This window comes from Macrotis lagotis, chromosome 1 (genome assembly GCF_037893015.1).
Source record: "Macrotis lagotis isolate mMagLag1 chromosome 1, bilby.v1.9.chrom.fasta, whole genome shotgun sequence".
NCBI lineage: Eukaryota > Metazoa > Chordata > Mammalia > Peramelemorphia > Peramelidae > Macrotis > Macrotis lagotis.
The window spans coordinates 473611129-473625018 of record NC_133658.1 but is presented as its reverse complement, the minus strand read 5'-3'; the positions used below and the strand labels follow the sequence as shown (position 1 = coordinate 473625018).

General features: G+C 33.0%; 1 long non-coding RNA gene across 2 annotated transcripts in view; it reads left to right on the top strand.

The window, feature by feature from the left end:
* Nucleotides 1-529: 529 nt before the first annotated feature.
* LOC141519910 (uncharacterized) overlaps nt 530-13890 on the top strand; it is a 37820-nt gene continuing 24459 nt past the window's right edge. The window contains exons 1-2 of one of the 2 annotated variants that reach the window (XR_012477474.1): nt 530-617; nt 11572-11704. This is a non-coding gene — a long non-coding RNA (uncharacterized LOC141519910). The remainder of the gene's footprint in view (nt 618-11571; nt 11705-13890) is intronic. The other variant, XR_012477475.1, reaches the window with a different exon arrangement.

Sequence of the window (13890 nt, the reverse complement as noted above, 5' to 3'; positions counted from 1 at the left end):
GTTTTAGCCCCATTATTCATCTAACATTTCTGCTTTGAAAATATATCAGGCATAGAACTAATGGTGAAGGAGGATTTAATTCTAATTGACAAGTCTGAGCTATCATTTATTTTGTTTTTTTCATTCTAACAAGGAACTTCTTTTAATTCTTACAGCCTGTAGAAAATTCACATTGTGCATCTTATTTAAGCTTTTTTGTGCCACAGCTTTAAAACTTTATTTGGATAGAAAGTACTAACAATAATCTGTAGGTCTAACAAAAACAATTTCCAAATGATAGAATCAACTCTGGATTGAGAATCAGGAGACGTATGTTCAAATATCATCTCCAATATTTATAAACTATATGAACTCAACCAGGTAATGTTACTCTCTGGGTGTCAGTCTTCTTATCTGTTAAATGGCGATGTGCTGCATAGTCTCAATTTTTTAAAGTCCTACACAAAAGTCCTATTGTGACATAGAAAGGGCTGTATTTTAAAGGGCATGACAACAGAATACAAGCTCTGTAGGACACAAGTTATTGTAACACCTTGGAGAAGCATTGAGTATGAGTCCCAATTATCTACTGTTTGAAGACCAAACTGATATAGTTAAAAGACCCTCATCAAAATAAGGTTAATTACCATGTATGAATTTTATTTTTGCCAAAAAATGTATGATACCTGTCTATTAAATTATAGAGGATTTGCTATGTTATATATACTATTCACTCAATGTATTGAAAGAGTAAAGGGAAGAAGAGAGTGGGGGTTGGGGAAGGAAGAAGAGAAATAAAGAAAGGGAAATGGAGGGGGGAAGAGGAAGGAGAATAGGGGAGGAATAAGAGGGAAGAGGAATTAAGGGTAAGAAGAGAAGGGGAAGGAGGAGGGGAAAAGGGAAAGGAAAAGGAAAGGATAGAAGATCCCATGATTGCATGAATGTATGTAAAATGAAAGAAAATAGCTTTGAACTAGTAGTCATAAAACTAGATTCGAACCTGGGTTCAGAAACTCACAAATGATGTGAATTTGAACAAGTACTTTAAGTTCTTTGGGTTTCAGTATCCTAATTTATAAATGTTTATGTTGCTGATGGTTTCATTTTTGTTATTGCTGATGATGATATGTCTGCTTGACTTCAGTTCCACATTCTCTCCACTGCTTATATCTATAAAAGGACATTATTCAAATTAACTTATTCCCAAACTCTCTTATACCTTTCACATTACTAATTATTTGCCCATAAATTCTACTAAACTCATTATTGTTTATATATTGTTTTAAGATGAAGAAGATTTTTTTAAAGCCATGGGAGTTCTATTCACAACTTAGTAAATGTTTCTAATGAAAATTGGACATGGAGCAAGGATTTGGATGAGTATCTTACTAGTAGAAAGGTGTTTGGGAGTGGGGAGAGGGAGAACAACAGTTGTACTCCAATCTTTCTATGCTATGTGAAATGAAAAGGCCAAGTGTTTAAAGTATCTCTCTGTGTGAAATGCTTTTCCTATAACTGTAATGACATAGAGATAATGTAACACAGTAGACTATCACAATATAGAATGACATGAATGTAAAGTAAATTCCAGGAAATATCTACCATAACAGTGTGGGCTGTAGTTAGCTCTAGTAAAAAGGCAGACCTGTTCTCCATTGTAGAGAGGACAAAATTAAAGGAAAAGGCACACTGAGTTTAAATGATGCATTATTCTGATCTCATTTAATGGAAGAGAAATCGTGCTTTTTATGCTTTTCTTTACTTTTCTGGAAACATGAGATTTTCAGATTGTTTCCATTGTTTCCTAGAATTTGTTTTTCATTCTAAAGCTATACATTCTGGATTTATGAAAATGGAGTATGTTCTACCTGTTCATAGTAGGAAAATCTTTAGCAGTATCTATTACATTATACAGTACAGTCATGACAAATGTAAATACTTCCCCTCTCTTCTTAATTGTAATTTACATTTTAAAAGTTATATATATATATATATATATATATATATATATATATAATATTTGTCAGCAAGAATCTATTTTCTTTTCTTCCCACTGCAATACTTTCCCAACACACACACACACACACACACACACACACACACACACACACACGAAAAATAAAAATCTTGTTGCAAACATAACAAATTCCTGCATTGGTCACATCTGGAAGGTTTCTCTGAAATCAACATTTTCCTCTTTCCATTACATCCATATACCATAACTTGCTCAGATATTATGCAATTTGTGAGCACTCCCTAATATATGTATTATTTGCCACCTTATAGTAACTCTAATGTTCTAGTATATTATTAGAGTTAATTTTGTGGGGATCTAATCCTTTTCTCAATCTACTGTCCTAATTTCCCTTCACCCTTTTCGCTTCTATTTCTTTGTTGAATGAAATTATATATATATATATATATATATATATATATATATATATATATATATATTTTTTTTATATATAATTATTTATATAATATATATATATATATGGTGCCCAGCTATATGACTTTGTGTCCATTTTTCTCTCCTTTGACCATTTCAGATAAAAGAGTTTGTTTCAGTTGCCATTTCACTTTCTTTGTTTACATGTCTACTTGTAAATCCTGATTATATGAAAAAAAGTTTTCTATTCCTCTTTTCCCTCTTCCAATTTCCAGTATATTCCTCGTTGTCTCTATATTTTTTCTTAAAATTATCAATACACAAAAGAATACTTCAAGGTCTTGTATCTTGTATCCTTTTTGACCCACAATAAGATGGGCTTTAGAGGGGATACAAGAATCATCCTTCTTTAATTGAATATAATCCCTGTTTAGTCTTTGATTTTTGTTCATTCACATTTAATTTTTTGTGCTTCTCTAATGTTTAAATTTCAAGGTTTCTATGCATCTTTGATCTTTTCATCAGGAATACTTGGAGGACCTATATTTCATGGGGCCCATTTCTTTACCTGTATTATTATTATATTCAGTTTTTCTGGTTAAGTTGATCTTAATTTTGAACCCATATCTTTTGTTTTCTGAAATATATCCCAACCTGTCACCTTCTTTAGAGATGTAGATGCTACACCATGTGTGATCCTGAATGTGAATTCTTAATATTTGAGTTGTTTTTTGTTTTTTGTTTTTACTATATTTCTGGATGCTTGCAGTATTATTTTTTCAGTGATCTAGACAGTCCAGATTAGGGCTAAAATGTTACTAGAAGTTTTTTTTTTTTTTTAGGTTTTTGCAAGGTAAATGGGATTAAATGGCTTGCTCCAAGGCCACACAGCTAGGTGTTTGAGACTGGATTTGAAGCCAGGTATTCCTGACTCCAAGGCCAGGGCTTTATGCACTATGCCACCTAGCCACCCCTAGAAGTTTTTATTTGAGCATTTCTTTTAGTTGATAGATAACTTTCTGTAAGTTTTTGAGTATTTCTTTTATTTGATGTATTTCTTTTTGGCCTTTAGCTCTAAGATATCTGATGAGTTTTCTTAAATTTTTATTTTTTTAAATATGATTCTTTGTTTTTTGGGTGGGAAAGGAGCATAGTATTCAGGAGTACTATAAATCATTTTTTTTCCCTCTTTGATCTGTATTCAGTGTCAGCTTTTTCTGTCAAGATAACGTACATTTTCTTATAGATTTCTGTCTTTTGAATTATTTTAATATATCTTCTTGTCTCATGAAGTCATTGCCTTCTATTTGGTTCATTCTAGTTTTCAGGAAGTTGTTGCTTGGTCCAGGTTTTGTGACCCATCAAGTTTCTAATTCCCTTTTAAGGAAAACTAAGTGATATAGACATTCTACAGTCAGGAAGAACCAAGATCAATTCTGCCTTCAGATGTTTAATATGTGGGTGAGCTAGGCAAAGCAGAGATTATATGTTTGCTTCAGTTTTTTCAACTGCAAAAGAAAAAGAAAGAAGATAATAATAGTAGTATCCACCTTCCACGTTTGTTGTAAGGAATAAATGAAATAATGTTTGCAAAGTACTTAGGAAAGTGTTTAGTTTACAGGAAACATATAATAAATGCCTTTTATTTCCACATCTTTCTTCTAAAGATTGCATTTTCCCTCCAAAGTTTTCTTCTAGTGCTCTTATTGAATCTATGAAAAATAATTTTAAATCTTTTTTCATGCTTACTTCTTTTCTTTCAGGAATTCTAGATGATTTTGTTCCCAAGTCATGAATTTCTTTGAGACTTTGTAGCTACTATGGAATCATTTTTTTTTCTCCTGGGCTAATATCTTGAGCATATCTTTTACCATAGAAGATTTTTTTTTAATTTTTTTCTAGTGGAATTCTGTTTGTGTTTGTTCATTCTAGCAGCTTATCCTGTGACTTCAGAGTTGATGTTAGGACTGGACTCTTTACTTCTGGAGATAAATTCTGGGTTGTTCCTGTTATTGCTTTCTTAGAATGTAGAATGATGTATTATTATTCCAGGATCTCAAGGACAGTTCAGTTTACAGGTATACAAGTTGTCACAACTCTCAATGTGGTATGATTCAAGGTAAAGTCTGATTTCTTTTCCCCCAGTCTGAGTTCAGCCAGTTTCTGGGTTTGGGTCTGAACAATTCAGTAATTCTCAACCACTTGTAGGCCACAATATTCACAATGAAAGAACTATGATAGATCTTGGAATCCCCTACTTGGTCTTTCTCTTTTTAAAAAATATTTCTAAGTTACAAAATTTCCTTCCACCCTCCCTTCCCACCTCCCTCCCCTCAATGGCAAACAGTTAGGTGAGCATTATATATATATGTATATATATACATATATATATATATTGATAAATATGTTTACAGATTAGTTATTTTCAGTATGAGGAATTAGAATTAAGAGAAAGAGATACAAAGGAGATGATTTTTAAAAAGTGTTCATCAGCTTCTGCAGGGTTGTTTTTTGTGCATGTGTGTCTGTTTTGTTTTGTTTTGTTTATCTTCCTCTGGATGGGGATAATAGTCCATAGCCAGTCTAATATGATTGTGTTAGCTCTCTGAGATGCTGAGAGGAGCTGCTTCCATCAAGGTGTTCATCTCACAATGTTGTTGTTGATGAGTACATTTTTCTCTTGGTTCTACTCTCTTTGCTCAACATTGGATCCTGTAAGTCATGCTTCTCTAGAGTCCAACCATTTATGGTTTCTTATGGTATTCCATAATATTCATGTACATTCATTCCTCAATTGATGGGCATCCCCTCAATTTCCAATTCTTTGCCATTACAAAAAGGACTGCTTGATATTTTGGAGCATGCAGGGCTTTTCCCTTTCTTCCCTTTCTTCTGGCTATACACCTAGAATTGGAATTGCTGAATGAACAATATTTTTCCTCTTTTGGAAATAGTTCCATATTGCTACTCAGAAAGGTTGGATCCACTCACAACTCCACTAGTCTTTCTCTACAGGTCTCAACCTGAGCTAGAATCTGTTAGACATTTCTACTCTCAGTTCTGCCCCTCGAATTTTAAACTCACTATTGATGCTGGTTTCTGAATGTATTTTTTTTTTGAAGCAAAGCCCAAAATACTATCTCTGGGCACAAATTCCCTTTTTGGTCACTTTAGTCTGTATCTGTGACCCTTATCTGGTAGTGAGTAACAAAGCTGTCAATTGTCAACTTTTCCCATCTTGCTGCTCAGGATGTTACTCAAATTTCTTCTTTTCCAGGTGCATAGTCTCTTGTGTTGAAGTTCATTGGCATGCCCCCTGGCCAAACTCCATTCCTAGTGTCTTCATTTCTCTATCTCAGTAGGTTGACTTGGATCCAGGAGGGAAAAATCACTTACTGTGATTTTCTGTTTAGATTTTCCCATCAGATTTGATCTGATGTGTTTTTAAATCTGCTTGAAAGAGATTTTTTGATTTTGTTTGTTTGTCTTGGGGGTGGTGTGCAAAGCTCACTTTGTTGCTTCCTGCTATTCTGCCATTTTGTTTCCATCTCCCCTTTCCTTATACATTTTAACAAAAGGTAGAGGTCTATTCAAAGCAATAAGACATAATGGATAGAAGACTGCCTTTGGAGTTTGGAAAACCTATTTTCAGATCCTGTTCCTGATAGAAATTATTTGTATGACCATTCCTACGTTACTTTACTTTTCATGCTCTAAAACAATTCTATGATTTATAAATGAGAGAAAGAGAGAGAGAGAGAGAGAGAACTATTTATGAATCACATTCCATAACTGATTACACAAAGCAACCATTGGTAAAGTTGGACTCTGAGATATAAATGTTTCTTGTGTTGTTATATATAAGCAGTTCTTCCAGTAAAGACAAATTAATCCTATTAACACATGTTTATTGACTCTAAGATATTTTCCTATTTTGTCTATATGATAAGAAACTATCTCTAATTAAATATTAACTGAGGTGAGGAATAATTGATTAGGCTTCTAGTATACCACTTGGTAATTCATTTTCAGAGAGAGATAGAAAATGGCATTGATATGAACATAGGAGAAAAACTTCGAATTGTAGAATATGCAGTTTTCCCTTCCAAATCACAGTTGTTAGGGGCATGGTCCTGCTACAATCTGGAAAATTCATGTAAATTTTTTTAGCTCTCCTTTTTTATCAGAGGAAAAAGTCTAAATTATTATGATAAAATATGTTGATATTGTACAATATTATACATATATTTTATGCATTTCTGAACTTCTAGGTCTTTCCTCCCTGTGGTGTCTAGTTATCTTTTTATGTCACCTGTGACTTCCATATAAGTCTTCCAAAATACCCATTTATAGGGGCAGCTAAGATGGCACAGTGGATAGAGCACCAGCCCTGGAGTCAGGAGGACCTGAGTTCAAATATGACATCAAACACTTAATAACTACTTAGTTAAGTGACTTTGGGCAAACCACTTAACCCCATTACCTTAAATAAAAAATAAAAATAAAAATAAATACCCATTTACTTTCCTATGTCAACCAGTGATGGAGTGTGTGTGTGTATAAATATAAAAATAAAAATAAAAATAAAAATAAATATAAATATATATATATATATATATATATATATATATGAACACTGATGGGGAAAGTCTCAATGTGGAAGGAATAATTGGTCTGAGATTCAAAAGGCCTATATCCTAAATGTGCTTTTCACTATCTGTGTGTGGCCTTGATTAAGCCACTTTACCTTAATTTCCTTATTGGTAAAACAAGTCAGATTAGATCTTATTTAAGGTCCACACTATCTCGATCTCTAAAGATTCTATTATACCCTCATTTTCTAGGTCTTATAAATTCTAACTTTCCAATTATTATATGTGTCTTCATCTTCACTGATTAATTCTGACCCTTTTTGCATTTTCCTTATACCATTAGAATATCTCCTTAAATGATCTCTCCAGCTTTGGTCTCTATTTTCTATAATACATCATCCACACCAATGTCAAACTGATTTCTGAAAACACAGGCCCCTAAAACACTGACTAATCAATCAATATCCTGTTCAAGCATCTTCTGTGGTTCCTTATAACCTATAGAATAACACATAAAATTCTTTAAAATCTGCCTTCAAATTTCCATTCCTCCTTCTTCACTATATCTTCCAGTCAAGTTATCTTATTTTTGCTCCAATTTCAGTACCTGTTTTCTCTCTTATTTTTTGGAAGATCCAGTTCCCCTCAATGGTAAACTTTCCCTGATTCCCTAATTGTTAGTGTTCCCTCCATGTATCAATTTTTTATTTTAAATTCAAAATTATATTTTTCTTATATTTATCTATATCTATATACATGCTTTATCCACCCCAAGAATTGTTTCATGTTTGTCTTTTTATCTCAGGCATTCCTTGCAATACTTGGCATATTTGATTTTCTTGATCAATAAAGGCAATTGAATTCAGTGGTTTCTAAGGTATTATCTGACTCTAAAATTCTCTGATTTCTGAAGGTCAGTTATTTGTCAGTAATACTGTTCTCATGATTCATAGATGGAAATACACATAAATATATTACACACATAAATATATGTATATAAATATATGTAAACATGCAAATACATGTAAATTTATATATATGTATATATATATATTATATTTTCCAGTTTCCCAGTTTCTTCTATAAATTTGATAGTCACAGACAGATTATATAACTAAGAATTTGATCAGAGGGGCTATAGAGTAGTGAAGAGTTTATCTACTTCCATTTGACTTTGAAAGAAAGATTATTCTTGGAGGTGGCAAGAGAGATGTCAGTAAAATTACTTCACCCTGAACAGATAAAGGAAATTTTTAAGAGGAACATAGAGTTTTTGAAGAGTGATCATAGGAAACAAGAAAACTGTCAAATAAGCTACTCAACTACCCTTGACATAGGTACCACATGTAAGGTCAAGTCAATATTTTAAAGCATAATTTAATTTTACATCTGTAAAGCACCTTGTACCTATTATTTAATCAACTGTAGAAAAACCTAGCCAGTATGTGTTATTGACATAGTAAAGAATGAATAAGAAGGAATAAATGCCCATTCTGGGATCCATTTTCATCCTCCCTGGATCCATTTTAATTTAAACCAATTCAGTAATTCAAGCTGGTCTCTTCATTAGACAATGTTGTCTACATGATATCAGATTAAATAGAATGACAGTTTTAAGGGATAAGCCTACATTTTCAGGATTACTCCATATTATTTTGCTTCAAGGACTCTACAATCTAGCTAAATTGATTTACTAGCTATTTCCCAAACTAAATATGTCATCTCACATCTCAGCACTTTTCCTCAGGTGGCCTCCCATACCTAAAATGCACTTCCTCTTCATTTCTCCCTTTTAGAATTAATATCTTCCTTCAAGGAGGAGCTCACAGACCATTCCTACAGAAAGTCTTGATTCACTGAATTGTTAGTATTCTGTCTTGTTAATTTCTTACATGTGTATTTCCCACAACTCCAAAAGTTTTTTGATGCAGAGATGATCTTTCATATTTTTATATCCCAAACAAATCCTGGCTGACACCTTGAACATAGTGAACATTTAATAAAATCTTACTTTATTAGATAAGGTTACATTGGACTAAATTGGATTTACTTTGGAAAGGTCCATTCCACAACTCCCCAAACTCCTGGAACACAGTATTAGTTCCTTACATGTCATTTAAAGAAGTTCAAAGTTAAAATGAGCCTCTTGTCACTAGGAGAGACATCTTGATTTGTTTGTGATCAGCATCACAAACCTAGATAAATGATCAAAGCTGTTTTAGGAATAAGCAATTTAAACAAATCAACCAAATCGCTTTGCCTTGCTGCATAAACGTTCAATTTGTGTGACATCCCAGCCGATTTATTTTGACAAAGTTTCATCATATACAATGCATGTTGGAATTTATTAAATCATTTAACCACCTAGGACCTTGTGCTTTACCCGTTACTGATTTATAGTGATCTAATTTTAGAATTATGTTTCCTAATCCAGATGTTTCCTCTCTTTGAAAGGGTTTGGATATATATTCTGTTCATTCAGCTGAACATGGACACATAGATTGGAAAGTACCATATTTTCTTCATGATGGAGTCTTAAGATATAACTTATAGATTCAGATTTATAGTTACATTGAAGTCTCAAAATAATACTAGCTCCTGAAACTATGGGATTGGTGTGAGGTGATTCTCCATTGAAAACTATTGAATAAAAAGGAAGAGGAATGCCAATGTCACTTTATAATTTGTTATTCTGTTACTTTCCCCAAGGATAGGCTCAGGTTTGTTAGTAGACAAATAATTTAATGACTATTGATTCTGGAAGGAACCTTAGGAATTATTCAGTAAATGTAACTCATTTTATCAGTGATAAAACTGAAGCCTAGAGAAGTGATGTCATTTGCTCAAGATTTCAGAGTTAATTGGAGCCATGATTAGTACACAGATCTCTTGACTCTTATCCATTTCTTTTTTCAGTGCATTGCAAAGATTTCCTCTAAGCTTCCTTTTTGTTCCCAAACTTCAATTCATAAACCTTGGTATATGTATGATTCTGGCATCCCTCAGCAATTCTATGAGAATTGAACAAACATCTTCTCTTCTCATTATATTGACAGTCTTAGTCCTAGCTTTATAGGAGAAAAATGATTCAGAGGACTCTGGGCAGGTTGCTAGCTGCACATAAGAAAGCATTTTTCTATAATAGATGCTTTCAGCACTCACCAAAGAAATTCTATACTTCTGGAGTCAGCTATGATTATGATATATGAAAGAAAATAGATACAAAGAGATAGGTTTCCTTTATTATTTATTGAAAAGAAAGCATAAGTAATAAACTCCAAGAAAAGGAAGAAGAAAGAATAGTCCTAATTTATATGGCTTTCTACAAATAGACAATGCTATTATTATTTACCCTATTGAGAGAGGATTCTTTCTTTAGCCCATGTTGTAAATGATGATCAATACTGTGATAAGTAAAACTCAATGCAAAAAATAATAATGCATTAAGTTCACAAAATATTTTAAGTATTTATCATCAATCTCTATTCAAATCTATCAAGCAATCTTTTGAAATTTATGAAACATTTTTATGTTAGGCCTTGTGGATACTACGAAAAAGAATAAAACAATTGACTATTCTCACAGAATTTACATAGCTCTAAGATACCACTATGTCATTGAAGTGACCATGATCTGGCAAATGTTATGTCAGCAGAAAGCAAATGCTGATGGATATATCAAATAATAAAGACTTTGAGAAAGGAACTCTGATTATCATCTGAAGCCCAGACAAGCTAAGCTCAGCAGATTAGTTTCCAGGGTAGTATTTTTTTTTCAGTTTTTGCACCTCTAGAAGGCTGTTTAATAGTGTTTAGAAGGATTGTAATCTTTAATGAGGAAGTAGCATTTTTAATGAAATAATGGACAGGGAATCATGGAAGTCCTGAAGCTCTAGGTGGAAAGAACTATGCGAGGCATGGGGAACACAACAGTGAATAATGGCCCTGTGGCCCTTTTCTTTGAGGTATCTGCAGTCTTAGTAGAGAGGATAAGAGAGAGATAGAAATGACCATAATAAAAATAGTATGGCATAGTGGATTGAAAGTCCTCCTTACAGTCAACAATTAATAAGTTCAATCTTTCCTCTGATATACAATAACTTTATGTCTCACACTTTCTTAAGCAATTTCTAAAAGTATGTTTTAGTGGATAAGTAAAATATATTATATCCTATATACTAATGAAATCATAGCTCACTATTCTCTAAGGATTTTGTCATCTGGATCAGAATTAAGAGAGACATGAGGGAGCCAGGCCATGAGTAGGTTATTTCAATAGTTCAAATGATTAGTTATGGGAACCTGAACTAGGTTTCTAATAGGGGGAATGATAAAGTGCAGACAGAAATAAGATTTATTGAAAAGTCAGGAATGGAATATTTTGAGCGATCAAGTCTGAGGTCAAGGGAAATAATATTCTCAAAGATGTTGCAAGTTTCCAGTCTGAATGACTACTGGGAAGTTGAGGAGGAAGGCAGATTTTATTGGAAAGGAATGATGAAGTGAGTTTAGTTTGGGAAATGGCGATGATGTAGTCTTTTATAAATGTAGATCATAACAATGATTCCTCAAAAATTCAGAAAAGTCCTTTTATGTTTGTTTTCTCTTTTAGCTTAGAGACATTCAAGAGTTCTGAAGGTGGCCCTCTGAGAAATGTTCCAGAGTACACCACAAAGAAACATATGAAAAGATCTGGATTTTTTAAGTGAGACAAGATTATTCAGTTTGGGCTGTGACTTCTACTGGTAATGATTTCCACAGCTGGCAGTTGCTTTCATCAGCCTTTATTCCTCTGAGAGTGAAATACTTCTTGTGAATTCTTCTTGTAAAACCAGTTAACTATTTTATGGTATTGTATCTACATGATATAGATCACTGTGTATCTCACCAAGGTTTTTTAAAGGTCTGTCCTCTTCCTTTGCTTCATGTTCCAACAGCAAACATGTGTCACTGAGAATTCTACATGCAATTTGTTAAAACCCTCCCCTTCCTGCCATTTCAGACACTAGTTTTTTTTTTTGTGTGACATGTATTAGGAAGTCACTGTTTCTATTGGTGGTGAATCAAAGCAAGAAATAATTTTATTGGACAGCTAGGTGGCACAGTGGATAGAGCACCAGCCCTGGAGTCAGGAGTACCTGAATTCGAATCTGGCCTCAGACACTTAATTACCTTTGGCAAGTCATTTAACCCTACTGCCTTAAATTAAAAAAAAAATATTTTTATTATTATATAAGATACAAGAATGTTTTCCTTTGGTAACTAATTATCCAGTTCAGAACAATGAAGAATGAGGAGCTTAAAAATCACCCAAATGCATCAGACTATGGAATAAGTTTCTTGGATTTCTGCTCTTACACACACACACACACACACACACACACACACACACACACTATTGCATGCTAGATTCTAGATTAAAGAGTGATGAGAAAATTCCCAAACTGAAATTGTGAACAATAGAAGGAGGGAAGGAAGGAATATTACAAAAGAAAGGAAGGAAGATATCAAGGAGCTTCTCACTAGGTTTTGAATACTTAAGAGATGACAGTTTGGGTTTAGGATAACTTGAAACAAATGAATTTTTAAAAATGTAACAAAACATTTTTATTATTTGTGTAAGTTAAACTGAATATATAAAAAATGGCTCTAACATAACATGAGTAATGAATCAATGGCTAGAGATTCCACTTCCCACATCCTTCAAGTATTGTCCATAGATTACCTCTAGACAAGCTATGTTTTTTTTAATGAATGTGGATCATCTGGGTACATACTGTAATTTTTTTCTTGGCATTTCACCTTGTTATTTCTTCTTGGTTGCTTCTTGTCCTTGTTCTGTTGACTTTTGTAACCATACATTTTCCTATGTGTTTCCCATACCTTTTTCTATCTCTTGTTTTGAGAATTGTAATCAAATCAATATGGCCATTGCTGCTAGAAAGTACATGCTGTTCTATTGCCATTTGGCTTCACTAAACATTCCAGGTCAAAACTCTGTTTCCTAGAAATAATTATTCTATATGTCTTGTCTACCCCTATTAGAATGTGAACTCCTTGAATATTGTACACATTAAAAACAACATTGTGAGATGAACACTATGATGGACTCAGCTCCTCTCAGCAGTTCAGTGATCAAAGACTATAGAAAATGCTATTGACATGCAGGGGAAAAGATATGAAGTCTAAATGCAGACTATAGCATTCTGTGTTCACTTTTTAAAACTCATTTTTTCTTTCTTTCTCATTTTTCCCCTTGCAATATGATTAAAATGGAAATATATGTTAAACACAACTACATGTACAACCTAAATCAGACTACTCACTATCTTGGGCTGGGATAGAAAAGGGAGAGTGGTTAAAAATAATAGAAGAGTTCACAAAAAGCTTATAAAAATATGAATGATGAAAAGTGGTTTTGCATGTAATTAAAAAAGAATAAATAGAATGTATGTTTCTTGGGGTCAGGGACTCCATGCCTTTGAATTTGTACTCTATTATTTAGTATGCCAAATTACAAAGTGATTACTTAATAAATGTGTTTTCTTTCATTCATTTATATATTAAAAAGTTAAATGCAATATACATATCAATATATTCAAATTAATTTTTGTGTAAGAGGGTGGTAGAGATCAATACATGGTGGGAGAGAGAACAAGAAATGTCTCATCTAAGAGACAACACTTTCTGTTGAGTTTTTAAGAAAATCAGGAGTTCTAGAAGACAGAAGTGAGAAGGCGTTCCATTCTAGGCATGGGGGGAAACTTGTGTAAAGATAAGACAATAGGAGATAGAATGCTGTATATAGAAAATAATAAGCTGGCTAGTGTTAAAATGGAGTTTAATGTGCAGAATTTTAGATAGATAGGTTGAAGTCAGATGGTGAAGCACTATACAATTCAAGTAGAGGAATTTATATTTTATTCTAAAT